Source organism: Mercenaria mercenaria, chromosome 10 (assembly GCF_021730395.1).
Source record: "Mercenaria mercenaria strain notata chromosome 10, MADL_Memer_1, whole genome shotgun sequence".
NCBI lineage: Eukaryota > Metazoa > Mollusca > Bivalvia > Venerida > Veneridae > Mercenaria > Mercenaria mercenaria.
This window is the reverse complement of record NC_069370.1, coordinates 26,920,149-26,934,198: the sequence shown is the minus strand read 5'-3', so window position 1 is coordinate 26,934,198 and position 14,050 is coordinate 26,920,149. Positions and strand designations below refer to the sequence as shown.

Genomic DNA, 14,050 nt, shown 5'->3' with positions numbered 1-14,050 from the left:
AAAAGTACTGTTTTTTTTCGAAGTCTCGAAGTCCGTTTCTCGTTTTGTTTTTCTTATTTTCTCTCCTCATTTTCTGTTTGCCAAAGGATATAATTAGCAGGGAGGTAATAGTTTCACTGTCTGATTCTCTCTTTTTAAAGTAGCGCACTGTCTTTAGCCTTCTCACATTCTCGATACACCTTTCAGATTTTAGCCCTTGATGTTACAATAATGTTAACCTGATGTGAAACCCACCACAAGTCAACAGTGATACACCAATAACCTATGTATTGATACATACGTTACCGATCACTGTGCTATGGGTACCAGGGGTTTTGCTGTTTCCATTCATTTTGTATTCAAAAATATGTTAAACATGTATCTTTATGCTAAAAACACTATGACATACGACCAGTTCTGTAAACAAAACCTTTTTAGCAAGAAATTAATATTAAAGCATATATTATTAGATTTTAAAAATAGAATTTGCATGACGTGTTTTAAACAAAAATAGTGATAAAAACAAACTTTTTAGCAAATTAAAACGCCTGAGCGTATTATCTTGGAACCTTGACTTCAAAAAATAAAAGAAGCCTCATGTTGTATAAAAAGTAATATATCAGGCATGGAAGGATACATACGTTACCATACGTAACGTATGTATCAATAATTTGTACTGTGTTTATGGCGTACTCAATATGTACAGCAACATAAATTTAATTGAAACAAAAAAAATATAATTGTCATATAATCACAAATAGGTTTTACTTTAAGCTTCCTATTTAAACCGAACATTACCAGCGGAGCCTATTGAACATTTTCAGAAAAAGAAAACACTTCTTCAAGGGCAAATGTGCGACTTAACCTGTGTGAAATCTGCATCTTACGACATAGACGATACAAACTGATGACACTGTCAAATTAAAACTGAGTGACACTTTCTTGTTTATGTTATTTTAAATAAGATTGGTAACGTTTGTATCGATCACGTATCATTTTGCCATTTCTTATGCCATTTAAAATTAAGAAGGACCTCTGCTTCATAACAGAAATGATTGATGTATTGAAAATGCATATACTGTTTTGGCATGAAAAAACTACTCTTAGTTCAACATGAACTGCTGTGATTTTCAGTGTCTTAGAATAAATGTAACGTTTGTATCATAGAAAGTGGAATCTTTACATAAGGAAAGTTTAAGTGAAAAATATATCACTACTAAGTATAAACTTAGCAAATGTTATAACATGTAGTTGAAACAAACTAGAAATAACCTATAAAGACATAAAAACGATATTCTTTATATGTCAAGCTCATATATTCATAGTAGGATAGATCCATAACCAAAGTATTCCTTCATTGGCGTCATATCTTTTTTATTGTTTAGGAATCGTAATAACACAAACATACAATTTGATGCAGTTATTAATAATTAGGGAACATGTTTTTCTTTGCATTTACTAAAAAATCCGTCATTAACTATAAAAGCGGTCAAGCGTTGTGAATTTTTGTATAAAACTTGCGCATGGCGCCATTAACGTATGTATCATTTTAATTGTCTTTTGTACAAATTTTTGGATTATGGATATGATAAATCCAATTGACATTAGGTAACAAGTATAAACACATATTCATTGGAATTTATAGTATGTTTAATTTGCTTCCGGAGCTATTTTTAAACAACCACGATAAGGAACACTCGATTGTTCGTCATTAAAACTTAACGATAGGAGGGTTTACACTATGGCTCATCTACAATATTAGTGTAGTTTAACAGCCAGGGTCACGATTCAGACCTCTTTAATTATTACATGGTATAAAAATGTCAACTGGTTATCTCAGAAATGATGAGAGAAACTGTTAAAATCCGTTTATAAAAATTGCACTGCACCTTATCCTCTAATTTTTGCACATGTTCCTTACCATCGGACAAAAATTGTGGTTTTTTTTGAAAATACGAACTGTGATCTGCTACAAAACCAACAGTACTAGATAAATATGTGGAAATATTCCTTCAAATCAGAAAATAGCTTACAACCTGCGGTATATTAGGTTAAAAAGACCATTTTTGCAAGTCGCACTATTCCTTATCCCCTGTTTACCGGAGAATTTTCCATCGATTCGAATTTTATGACCAGCATTCCAGACAAAATAAGTGCTGTTTCCAAGTGAAAGGTACCGGTAAAATGGAGAAAACAGTGGAGCAGGTTGATAGACATGTGTTATTGTCTAGATATCCTTGAAAAAGCAAAAAAGTAAGAAAAACTCACATTTTCAGTTTTGGCCGCCATTTTTTTTCCATGGTAAGGAGTAGATCGAATACCCCCCTTGATATCAGCAAATTTAATTGTAAACAACCGAATATTATAGTAGACGCAACTTGACCGTGATGGTTGACCTTAGGCTGATTATTCATATCGGTTATTTCATTATAGAAATCAAGGGTGCTTAGGGTAGCTGTGTATATTTATATGGAATTAGTTTGTATACAGTGCAGTATCAAAGTATATATACTTACATTTGATCAATTAAAACTTTCCAATACACTAATTTATATTTACACAAAATTATATTTCCTTTTTCTCGTGCAGCTCGTGTTTTACGTACACTCCTTTTCAATAATAGGTTGTGCCTCATTATGTATTGTAATGCAAAGGTCAACCATCGGGGTCAAGTTGCGTCTACTATATTGTTACCTTCAAATGCATGGTTAATATGTGAAAACAAACCCCATTGTGACCCTCTAATTATGTGCAATGAATTTTCACACATGAATCATAATAGATTGACCAGGTCAATGTCTTATTGCCTATTTACTCTACTGAAAGAGGTAACAGATTTAATTTGTTGTTGGATTTAACAATTTATGTTAAATAACTAGCGTAAATACTTACCTGATATTTTTTGGCAGTATAAAACAGACATTGCAACCAAAATTTTACAAGATGGTCATTTTATATTTATATAGATGTGCCCTAGAAGGAACTTCTGGTATGCTTTAACTTGTAAAATGTTTAAGACACAAAAATGTGTAGTTGTACAGTATAACAGAGACACTTCAAGCGTGTACTTTCTACTACTTCATTTGTTCAGAACAACAACTGAGATGATTTAAACAAGAATCCTGTTTAAGTAGCTGAACAAAAGTTGTTCTTTTTAGAACCATTTAAAGACATGTTTGACTATTTGATTATAATGAGGGATTCAGTCTCTAAAACACAGAGTGTTGTTTTCCTGTCTGAAGTGGTCTTACCCAATTATAATGAAGATTTCTAATTATGCTAATGAGTATTGTGGTAAATGTTTTCGCATGAATTGATGTTGTTAAGGTGATGTCACTACCAAGGGGTGTAAAATATAGATGTCTTACTTGATACAGTTAAATGTATGTTGTTGTGTAACTCTTATTAAATCGTGATAATAGGAGAAACTCTTTTAGGGACTATCATTTGTGGATGTTAATTTCATTTGACATTGATGCAGTATATAATATTGGTTGGCTTGTCATATTTAAGTTAACACTAGTGTATGAGTATTTTCAAAGTGAAGTAAGAGTTTGAGGAAAAGTTGACAACTAATTGCACAATTTTACAGGTAAGATTTTCATTAAGTTTTCTGTTATGTAGACAGTTTCAGTCTAACAACATTTTGAAGCAGGTCTGTCTGCAGTGTGTCAGCTTAATATTGATATAAACATGTTTGATATGTTTTGGGCAAATATTACCATTGTTCTGATAATGGTCAACCTGTTAGTAACTAAGGAAACTTTTCATGTTTTAGATCAGTCGGGGTTCAAATATATAATAGTATCAGGAAAATGAAATAAATGAATCCTGATATAGAGTTTTTTCATCAGATTTGTAGGTGTCAGTGTTGGCATCGGCATCACACCTTGGTTAAGCTTTTCATACCATTCCATGTTTTGACAAAACCTTTTGTCATATAGCTTTGAAACTTTCAACACTTGTGTACCATCACCATGTCCAGTTTAAGACAAGATTACATAACTCTATCAAGGAATTTCACTGAATTATGACCCATTTTTGGACTTGGAAATTGGTTCAGTTTTTGTTAAAGTCCATGTTCTGTCAAAACTATTTGATATGTAGCACTGAAACTTTGAACACTGGTTTATTTTAACAGTCTCTATCTTTAGGCAAGAGAACATAACTCTGTCGAGTATTTTGGCTGAATTATGTCCCTTTTTAGACTTGGAAATTGGTTCAGTTTTCATAAAAGTCCATGTTTTTTCAAAACTATTTGACATGTAGCATTGAAACTTTATTAATTCTCCACCACAAATGGTGGGGGGTTATAGGAATGGTCTCCGTCCATCCTTCCGTCCGTCCTTCCATCTGTCTGTAACACTTTCGCGTCCGCTCCATATCTCCTAAACCCCTTGAAGGATTTTCATGAAACTTGGGTCAAATGATCACCTCATCAAGACGATGTGCAGAACCCATGAGTCAGCCTTGTCCGCTCAAGGTCAAGGTCACAAATCAAGGTAAAAGGTTTGAGCCTTCCATTTTGTGTCCGCTCTATATCTCCTAAACCCCTTGAAGGATGATCATGAAACTGGGTCAAATGATCACCTCATCAAGACGATGTGCATAACCCATGAGTCAGCCATGTCGGTTCAAGGTCAAGGTCACAACTCAAGGTCAAAGGTTTGAGCCTTCCATTTTGTGTCCGCTCTGTATCTCCTAAACCCCTTGAAGGATAATCATGAAACTTGGGTCAAATGATCACCTCATCAAGACAATGTGCAGAACCCATGAGTCAGCCATGCCGGCTCAAGGTCAAGGTCACAACTCAAGGTCAAAGGTTTTAGCCTTCCATTTTGTGTCCGCTCTGTATCTCCTAAACCCCTTGAAGGATAATCATGAAACTTGAACCAAATGATCACCTCATCAAGACAGTTTGCAGAACCCATGAGTCAGCCATGTCGGCTCAAGGTCAAGGTCACAACTCAAGGTCAATGGTTTGAGCCTTCCATTTTGTCTGCTCTGTATCTCCTAAACCTCTTGAAGGATAATTATGAAACTTGGATTAAATGATCACCTCATCAAGACGATGTGCAGAACTCATGAGTCAGCCATGCTGGCTCAAGGTCAAGGTCACAACTCAGAGTCAAAGGTTTGAGCCTTCCGTTTTGTGTTCATTCTGTATCTCCTAAATCCCTTAAGGATTTACATTAAACTTGGGTCAAATGATCACTTCATCAAGAACTCGTGAGTCAGCCATGTCAACTCAAGGTCAAGGTCACAACTCAAGGTCAAAGGTTTGAGCTCTGTATCTCCTAAACCCCTTTTAGGATTTTCATGAAACTTGGGTCAAATGATCACCTCACCTAGACGATGTGCAGAATTTATGGGTCAGCCATGTCAGTTCAAGGTCAAGGTCACAGCTCAAGGTCAAAGGTTTACCCTTTCACTATCCATAGCAGTGGCGGGGGATTAAGCTGTCTTTCAGACTGCCTTGTTATAACAGTCTCTATCTTTAGGCAAGAGTTCATAGCTCTGTCAAGTATTTTGGCTGAATTATGGCCCTTTTTTATGCCCCACTTCGAAGAAGGTGGGGTGTATTGTTTTGCAGATGTCGGTTGGTTGGTATGTCTGTCGGTCCATAGACCAGTTGGTTTCCGGATGATAACTCAAGAGCTTGGGCCTAGGATGATCAAAATTGATAGAGAGTTTGGTCATGACCAGCAGATGACCCCTATTGATTTTGAGGTCAGTTGCTCAAAGGTCAAGGTCACAGTGACCCAGAACAGTTAAACAATTTCTGGATGATAACTCAAGAACGCTTGGGCCTGTGATCATGAAAGTTGATAGGGAGTTTGTTCATGACCAGCAGATGAACCCTATTGATGTTGGGGTCAGTAGGTAAAAGGTCAAGGTCACAGTGACCCGGAACAGTTGAACGGTTTCCAGATGATAACTCAAAACTGCTTGGACCTAGGATCATGAAAGTTAATAGGGAGGATGGTCATGACTGGCAGATGACCCCTATTGATTTTGAGGTCAGTTGCTCAAAGGTCAAGGTCACAGTGACCCAGAACAGTTAAACAATTTCCGGATGATAACTCAAGAATGCTTGGGCCTATGATCATGAAAGTTGATAGGGAGTTTGGTCATGACCAGCAGATGAACCCATTTGATTTTGAGGTCAGTAGGTCAAAGGTTAAGGTCACAGTGACCTGGAACAGTTAAACAGTTTCTAGATGATAACTCAAGAACACTTGGGCCTAGGATCATGAAAGTTGATGGGAAGTTTATCATGACCAGCAGATGACCCTTATTGTTTTTGAGGTCAGTAGGTCAAATGTCAAGATCACATTGACCCAGAACAGTAGAACTTTTTTTGCCAAAAAACTGGAGAATGCTTTGGTCTAAGATCACATTTGATACAGAGTGTACTTATGACTGGTACATGACCCATAATTATTGATTTCAGGCCAGTACATCGAACATCCAGTGCACAGTGACCAAATAATTTCTGTTCCTTGTGCAGTTACTGAATGCATCAAGGTGGGCATTTCGTGTTCTACGAGCTTTTGTTGGACTTGGAAATTGGTTCAGTTTTCATAAAAATCCATTTTTAGCTCGACTATTCAAAGAATAGTCTAGCTATTCTACTCACCCTGGCGTCGGCGTCAGCGTCACACCTTGGTTAAAGTTTTGCATGCAAGTACATATTGCTACTATTTAAAGGCATATAGCTTTGAAACTTACTTTTTATGCCCCGAAGGGAGGCATATAGTTTTTGAACCGTCTGTCAGTCTGTCGGTCTGTCCGCAATTTTCGTTCCGGTCCATATCTTTGTCATCCATGGATGGATTTTCAAATAACTTGGCATGAATATGTACCACAGTAAGACGACGTGTCGTGCGCAAGACCCAGGTCCGTAGCTCAAAGGTCAAGGTCACACTTAGACGTTAAAGGTCATTTTTCATGATAGTGCATTGATGGGCGTGTCTGGTCCATATCTTTGTCATTCGTGCGTGGATTTTAAAATTATTGGGCATGAATGTGTACCACAGTAAGATGACGTGTCGCGCGCAAGACCCAGGTCCGTAGCTCAAAGATCAAGGTCACACTTAGACGTTAAATGTCATATTTCATGATAGTGCATTGATGGGCGTATCCGGTCCATATCTTTGTCATTCATGCATGGATTTTAAAATAACTATGCATGAATGTGTGGCACAGTAAGACGAAGTGTCACGCGCAGGACCCAGGTCCGTAAGTCAAAGGTCCTAAACTCTAACATCAGCCATAACTATTCATTCAAAGTGCCATCGGGGGCATGTGTCATCCTATGGAGACAGCTCTTTGTTCTTTTTCTAGGTCAATTACCAACCTCACTGGGTCAAGTCCCAAATCCTGGTTAAAGTTTTACATGCAAGTCTCTAAATCTAATGCAGATATTGAATTGAAACTTCACTGGTGTCTTCAGGGTTATAAAATTAGTTGATAGCATCAAGTCCCATAACTCTGATCTGCAGTTTGGCCAAATTATGCCCCCTTTCTGACTTAGAAAATTCTGGTTAAAGTTTTACCTGCAAGTGCATACAGCTATTACTTAAAGGCATATAGATTTGAAAGTTATTTTTTCTTTTTATGCCCCCGAAGGGAGGCATATTAGTTTTCAACTGTCCGTCCATTCGTTAGTTAGTTTGTTTCGTCACAACGTTTTTGCATGAAGAAACTTTACCTGCAAACCACTGCACCCAGGACCTTCAAACTTCACATGCTGATAGTACTTATTGAGTACACGACCTCTATTGACTTTGGGGTCACTAGGTCAAAGGTCAAGGTCACCAGGTCAAAGGTCAAGACGGTGCGGGGGCATTTGTCACCATTAGTGACAGCTCTTGTTTTTAGATCAATTACCAACCTCATTGGGTCAAGTCCCATAATTCTGACATGTATTTTGGGCAAATTATGCCCTCTTTTGGACTTAGAAATTCTGGTTAAAGTTTTTGCGTGCAAGTTACTATCTGCAGAACAAATGCTGATCTTAAATTGAAACTTCACATGTGCCACCGGGGTAATAAAACCAGTTGATCAATTACCAACCTCATTGGGTCAAGTCCCATAACTCTGACATGCATTTTGGTCAAATTATGTCCCCTTTTGATCTTTAAACTTCTGGTTAAAGTTTTGCATGCAAGTTACTATCTCCAAAACTAATGCAGATACTGGATTGAAATCGATATTTCAACATTTAGGGTAATAGTTGAGCATTGGCTGTCTACACACAGCTCTTGTTTGTCAAAACTATTTGATATGTAGCACTGAAACTTTAGACACTGGTTTATTATAACAGTCTTTAGGCAAGAGAACATAACTCTGTCAAGTATTTTGGCTGAATTATGACCCTTTTTGTGGCCCTCCATGAGTGGTGGGGGCATATAGATTTCGTCTGTGCGTGCGTCCGTCCGAAGTTCGTGACGCGCCTAGCTCGAAAAGTTTTTGATATAAATTGATGAAACCTTGCATGAATTTTTATCATGATATGAACTTGCGCATCTCCTCTTTTTTTTTGTCTGGCTCCGCCCCCTATTTTCAGAGTTATGGCCCCTGAAATAATCAAAAATGCACATTTTCACCTTGTGACATGCCTAGCTCAAAAAGTATTTGATATAGATTCATGAAACCTTGCATGAGTCTTAATCATGATATGAACTTGTGCACCTCCTATTTTCATCTGGCTCCGCCCCCTATTTTCAGAGTTATGGCCCCTGAAATAGGCAAAAATGCACATTTTCACCTTGTGACATGCCTAGCTCAAAAAGTATTTGATATAGATTCATGAAACCTTGCATGAGTCTTAATCATGATATGAACTTGTGCACCTCCTATTTTCATCTGGCTTCGCCCCCTATTTTCAGAGTTATGGCCCCTGAAATAGTCAAAAATGCACATTTTCACCTTGTGACAGGCCTAGCGCAAAAAGTATTTGATATAGATTCATGAAACCTTGCATGAGTCTTAATCATGATATGAACTTGTGCACCTCCTATTTTTAGCTTGACTTTTCGAAGAAAAAGTAGAGCTATTGTACTCACCCTGGCGTCAGCGTCGGAGTCGCCGTTGGTTAAAATTTTTGATAAAGTCAAATATCTCTGTTACTATCAAAGCTATTGACTTGAAACTTAAAATAATTATTCACTATCAAAGTCTACACCAGGAGAAACAATCCCCATAACTCTGATTTGTATTTTGACAGAATTATGCCCCTTTTTAACTTAGAATTTTGGTTAAAATTTTGATAAAGTCAAATATCTCTGTTACTATCAAAGCTATTGACTTGAAACTTAAAAAAGTTATTTACCATCAAAGTCTACACCAGGAGAAACAATCCCCATAACTCTGATTGAATTTTGACAGAAGTATGCCCCTTTATAACTTAAAATTTTTTGTTAAAATTTTTGATAAAGTCAAATATCTCTGTTACTATTAAAGCTTTTGACTTGGAACTCAAAACAGTTATTTACTATCAAAATCTACACCAGGAGACACAATTCCCATAACTCTGATTTGAATTTTGACAGTGTTATGCCCATTTTTAACTTAGAATTTTTGGTTTAAGTTTTTGATAAAAGTCAAATATCTCTTTTACTATCAAAGCTTTTGACTTGAAACTTAAAATACTTTTTTACCATCAAAGTCTACACCAGGGGAAACAATCCCCATAACTCTGATTTGAATTTTGACAGAATTATGTCCCTTTCTAACTTAGAAATTTTTGTTAAATTTTTTGATAAAGTCAAATATCTCTGTTACAATTAAAGCTTTTGACTTGAAACTCAAAATAGTTATTTACTATCAAAGTCTACACCAGGAGACACAATTCCCTTAACTCTAATTTGAATTTTGACAGAGTTATGTCCCTTTTTAACTTGGATTTTTTTTACTGGCAAAGCTCTAATTCAGAGTCAAGTACTGAGAAAAGTCGAGCACGCTGTCTTACGGACAGCTCTTGTTCATTTGGGCCCACCCCCTATTTTTAGAGTTATGGCCCCTGAAATAGTCAAAAATGTACATTTTCACCTTGTGACGCACCTAGCTCAAAAAGTATTTAATATAAATGGTTGAAAACTTGCATAAGTCTTTATCATGATATAAACTTGCACACCTCTAATTTTTTGGCTGGCTCCACCCCCTTTTTTTTTTTAAAGTTATGGCCCCTGAAATAGTAAAAAAATGCACTTTTTCACCTAATTATGTGCCTAGCTCAAAAAGTATTAGATGTAAATTCAGGAAACCTTGCTGGAGTCTTTATTGTGATGTGACCTTGCACACTTGGCATTCTTCTTGAGAATCTTAGCTCTTATTACAGAGTTATGGCCCTTGAAATAGCCAAAATAGTGGATTTTTTGTTTGTGATGCTCATAGCTCAAAAAGTATAGGGCCTAGAATAATGAATCCTTTTCATAAAATGTTTGTTGAGGCTATACCCCATTAAGACTGCAAACATCTGAATTATTGCCCCTTATTTGTGACAAATGTACCAGTGGGGGGGCACACCCTGTGTCCTACAGACACATTCTAGTTGGACTTATAAATTGGTCCAGTTTTCATAAAAGTCAATGTTTTATCAAAACTATTTGACATGTGGCTTAGAAACTTTGAGCACTTGTATGTTATAACAGTCTCTATTTGTAGGCAAGATTACATAACTCTGTCATATTCAGGGGTCCTGAAATAAGCTGTCCGAGTTGTCCGATTCGTGGATTCCTCGGTCCGGACAAGCAGTTTTTAGAAGCTGGCTTGTCCGGGGACAAGTAAAATTTCCGTGGTAAATATTTTATGAAAATGAAACTAATCGGCGACATCTGTTATTTCCGCATGCCTAAAGGCAATATCTAATCTATTTGTGATCATTTATGACCCTTAAATTTATCAAAACAAAAATGTATGCAGCCATTTATAGACACGTGGACTGGTTTACTACATTTAATGATCATTATTGGAAAATTAAACCGTGAAGTTGAAAATGAGTGCCAGTCTGGAGATTCCCGTTATCTACTTTCATTTTTGATTTTCAGAAAAACGATTAGCTAGGTTGACGCTATGTAGGCATACAGACACTAAATAGAAAAATGGCGCGAAAAAAAATGGTAGTCGCATAATGGCGGATACAAATAGTCCTCAGTTTTTTCGCTGTGTAGAGCTATTTTCCTTATTTTCTTTGCATTTTTTTTGGTAAAATCACATGACAGATCTATGCTTGACATGAAGATAGCATTTTGATCATGAAATAACACCATGACAAAATTTTTCATGGAAACTTAGATCATACACCACCAGTATAATTTGGGGTCTCATTTTTTAGCTGATTTTGCAGTTTGTGTGTTTGACTGAAATTTTTTTTCTTGCATCAAACATGACCCCCACTTTTCTTTTGATTTTTAGTTAGCACTGACAATATTCTTCAAGAAAATGTAAGTTACAGAAATTTAAAATGGGTCCTGATGTGTGCTGCGGTCATTGGAAATAGGTCAATTTTATATAGAATAAAGAACAACAACTATTTAGTGTGTTATAACCTATGTAAAAAAGTTTAGTAGCCAAAATTTGTGGCTTAATTTTTCGAGTCGATTGTTTTGACATTTAACAACTCGGACAGCTTATTTCAGGACCCCTGAAAGACCAGTGCAGTATTCATTGAATGTAATGGGACCAGGGTAGAAATTCTAGGCATACATACATGTACTGAGATTATTTTTGTCAATGGCATGTGTTCAAGTGTTCTTAATTATTCTCTACTCACTAAACTTGCTAGTCATAACATATTTTCAAGTGGATGTTGTAGTCACTTAGCTTGCTAGTTATAACATATTTTCAAAAGGATGGTTCTAGTCATAACATAAAAACTTTATATAAGTTAAAATAGAAGTCAACAGAAGTGTTTGTTGTATTATTTGTTTATTTAGTAATGATAATGCTGATCCTTTCCTTTTTAAACTAAAAAGTATGGACAAGTTCTTCTTTGGTACGGACAAGTGGATTTGTGGGCCCAACTTGTCCATGGACAAGTAGACTCTGAAAATATTTCAGGACCCCTGCATATTTTGGCTGAATTATGGCCCTTTTATACGCCTGTTTGAAAAACGGGACCTATTATGGGAACGCCCCTGGCGGGCGGATGGGCGGGCGGGCGGCGTCCACAGACTTTGTCCAGACCATATCTTCTACATGCATGGAGGGATTTTGATGAAACTTGGCACAGTTGTTCACCATCATGAGACGGAGTGTCATGCGCAAGAACCAGGTCCCTAGGTCTAAGGTCAAGGTCACACTTAGAGGTCAATGGTCAAATTCAAGAATGACTTTGTCCCTGGCATATCTTCTTCATGCATGGAAAGATTATGATGAAAGTTGGCACAATTATTCATCATCATGAGACGGAGTGTCATGCGCAAGAACCAGGTCCCTGGGTCTAAGGTCAAGGTCACACTTAGAGGTCAAAGGATACAAGAAAGAAAACTTTGTCCAGAGCATATCTTCTTCATGCATGGAGGGATTTTGATATAACTTGGCACAAATGTTCACCACCACGAGGCAGAGTGTCTTGCACAAGAACCAGGTCCCTAGGTCAAAGGTCAAGGTCACACTTAGAGGTCAAAGGATACAAGAATGAAAACCTTGTCCGGAGCATTTTTTCTTCATGCATTGAGGAATTTTGATATAACTTGGCACAAATGTTCACCACCACAAGGCTGAGTGTCATGCGCAAGAACCAGGTCCCTAGGTCTAAGGTCAAGGTCACAGTTAGAGGCCAAAGGTCAGATACAAAAATGACTTTGTCCGAAGCATTTCTTCTTCATGCATGGAGGGATATTGATGTAACTTCCCTTAGTTGTTGCTATAAATAGCTTATATTGTAACTTTTATAATTGACCGTAGGGAAAAAACAAGACCACTTTTCTGTGGTACAACATAGATGTTCAAATTTTAGGTGTATTTTAAGGTATCTCTACCTGGTAAGGAGTTTATTTGTGGACTTAGAAAAACAAAAGTATTACAAGGATTACTAAACAACCACAAAATTAAAATTCAATTTGCAAATACAGATGCTAGAGTAAAGAAATTTGCTTTGACGGGCGTATATTGTGACAATCTGGCACTCTTGTTTAGACATGGAAATTGGTTCAGTTTTCATAAAGTCCATGTTCTGTCAAAACTATCTGGCATGTGGCATTCAAACTTTGAACACTGGTTTATTATAACAGTGTCTATCTTTACGCAAGAGAACATAACTTTGTCTAGTATTTTGGCTGAATTATGGCTCTTTTTAGACTTGTAAATTGGTCCAGTTGTCAAAAAACTATCTTACATGTGGTTTTGAAACTTCAGTCAAGTGTTTTGGCTGAATTAAGGCCCTATTTGGACTTGGAAATTAGTTCAGTTTTCATAAAAGTCCATGTTTTTGTCGAGCCCGCTTGCAGCAGTGAAGACATAGTTGTCCAAATGTATGTTCGGTGTATGTGCGTGCGTCTGTCAGTCCGTCCGGATTTGTTTGTCCGGACCATAACTTTGACATGCATGGAGCAATCTTGTTTATATTTGGTATGAATGTTAACCTCAGTGAGATGGAGTGTCATGCGCAAACCCCAGGTTACTATCTCAAAGGTCACACTTACAGGTCAAAGATCAAATTCAAGAATGACTTTGTCTGGAGCATATCTTCTTCATGCATGGAGGGATTTTGATGAAACTTGGCACAATTGTTCACCATCATGAGACAGAGTGTCATGCGCAAGAACCAGGTCCCTAGGTCTAAGGTCAAGGCACACTTAGAGGTCAAAGGATACAAGAATGAAAACTTTGTCCTGAGCATATCTTCTTCATGCATGGGGGGATTTTGATGTAACTTGGCAAATTGTTCACCATCATGAGAGGGAGTGTCATGCGCAAGAACCAGGTCCCTAGGTCTAAGGTCAGGGTCACACTTAGAGGTCAAAGGATACAAGAATGAAAACTTTGTCCGGAGTATTTCTTCTTCATGAATGGAGGGATTTTGATATAACTTGGCACAAATGTTCACCACCATGAGACGGAG

At 37.1% G+C, this 14,050-nt stretch overlaps 1 protein-coding gene across 4 annotated transcripts in view; it reads left to right on the top strand.

Annotated features, from left to right (window-relative positions):
- Positions 1–14,050, top strand: part of LOC123559586 (PTB domain-containing engulfment adapter protein 1-like) — a 228,074-nt gene that overhangs the window by 15,423 nt on the left and 198,601 nt on the right. The window contains exon 1 of one of the 4 annotated variants that reach the window (XM_045351535.2): positions 3,314–3,571. The exons of the other annotated variants lie outside the window; for them this stretch is intronic. The gene's annotated coding sequence lies outside the window, so the exon portion shown is untranslated. Of the gene's footprint in view, positions 1–3,313; positions 3,572–14,050 lie in introns of those variants that run through there. 4 annotated transcript variants of the gene reach the window in all.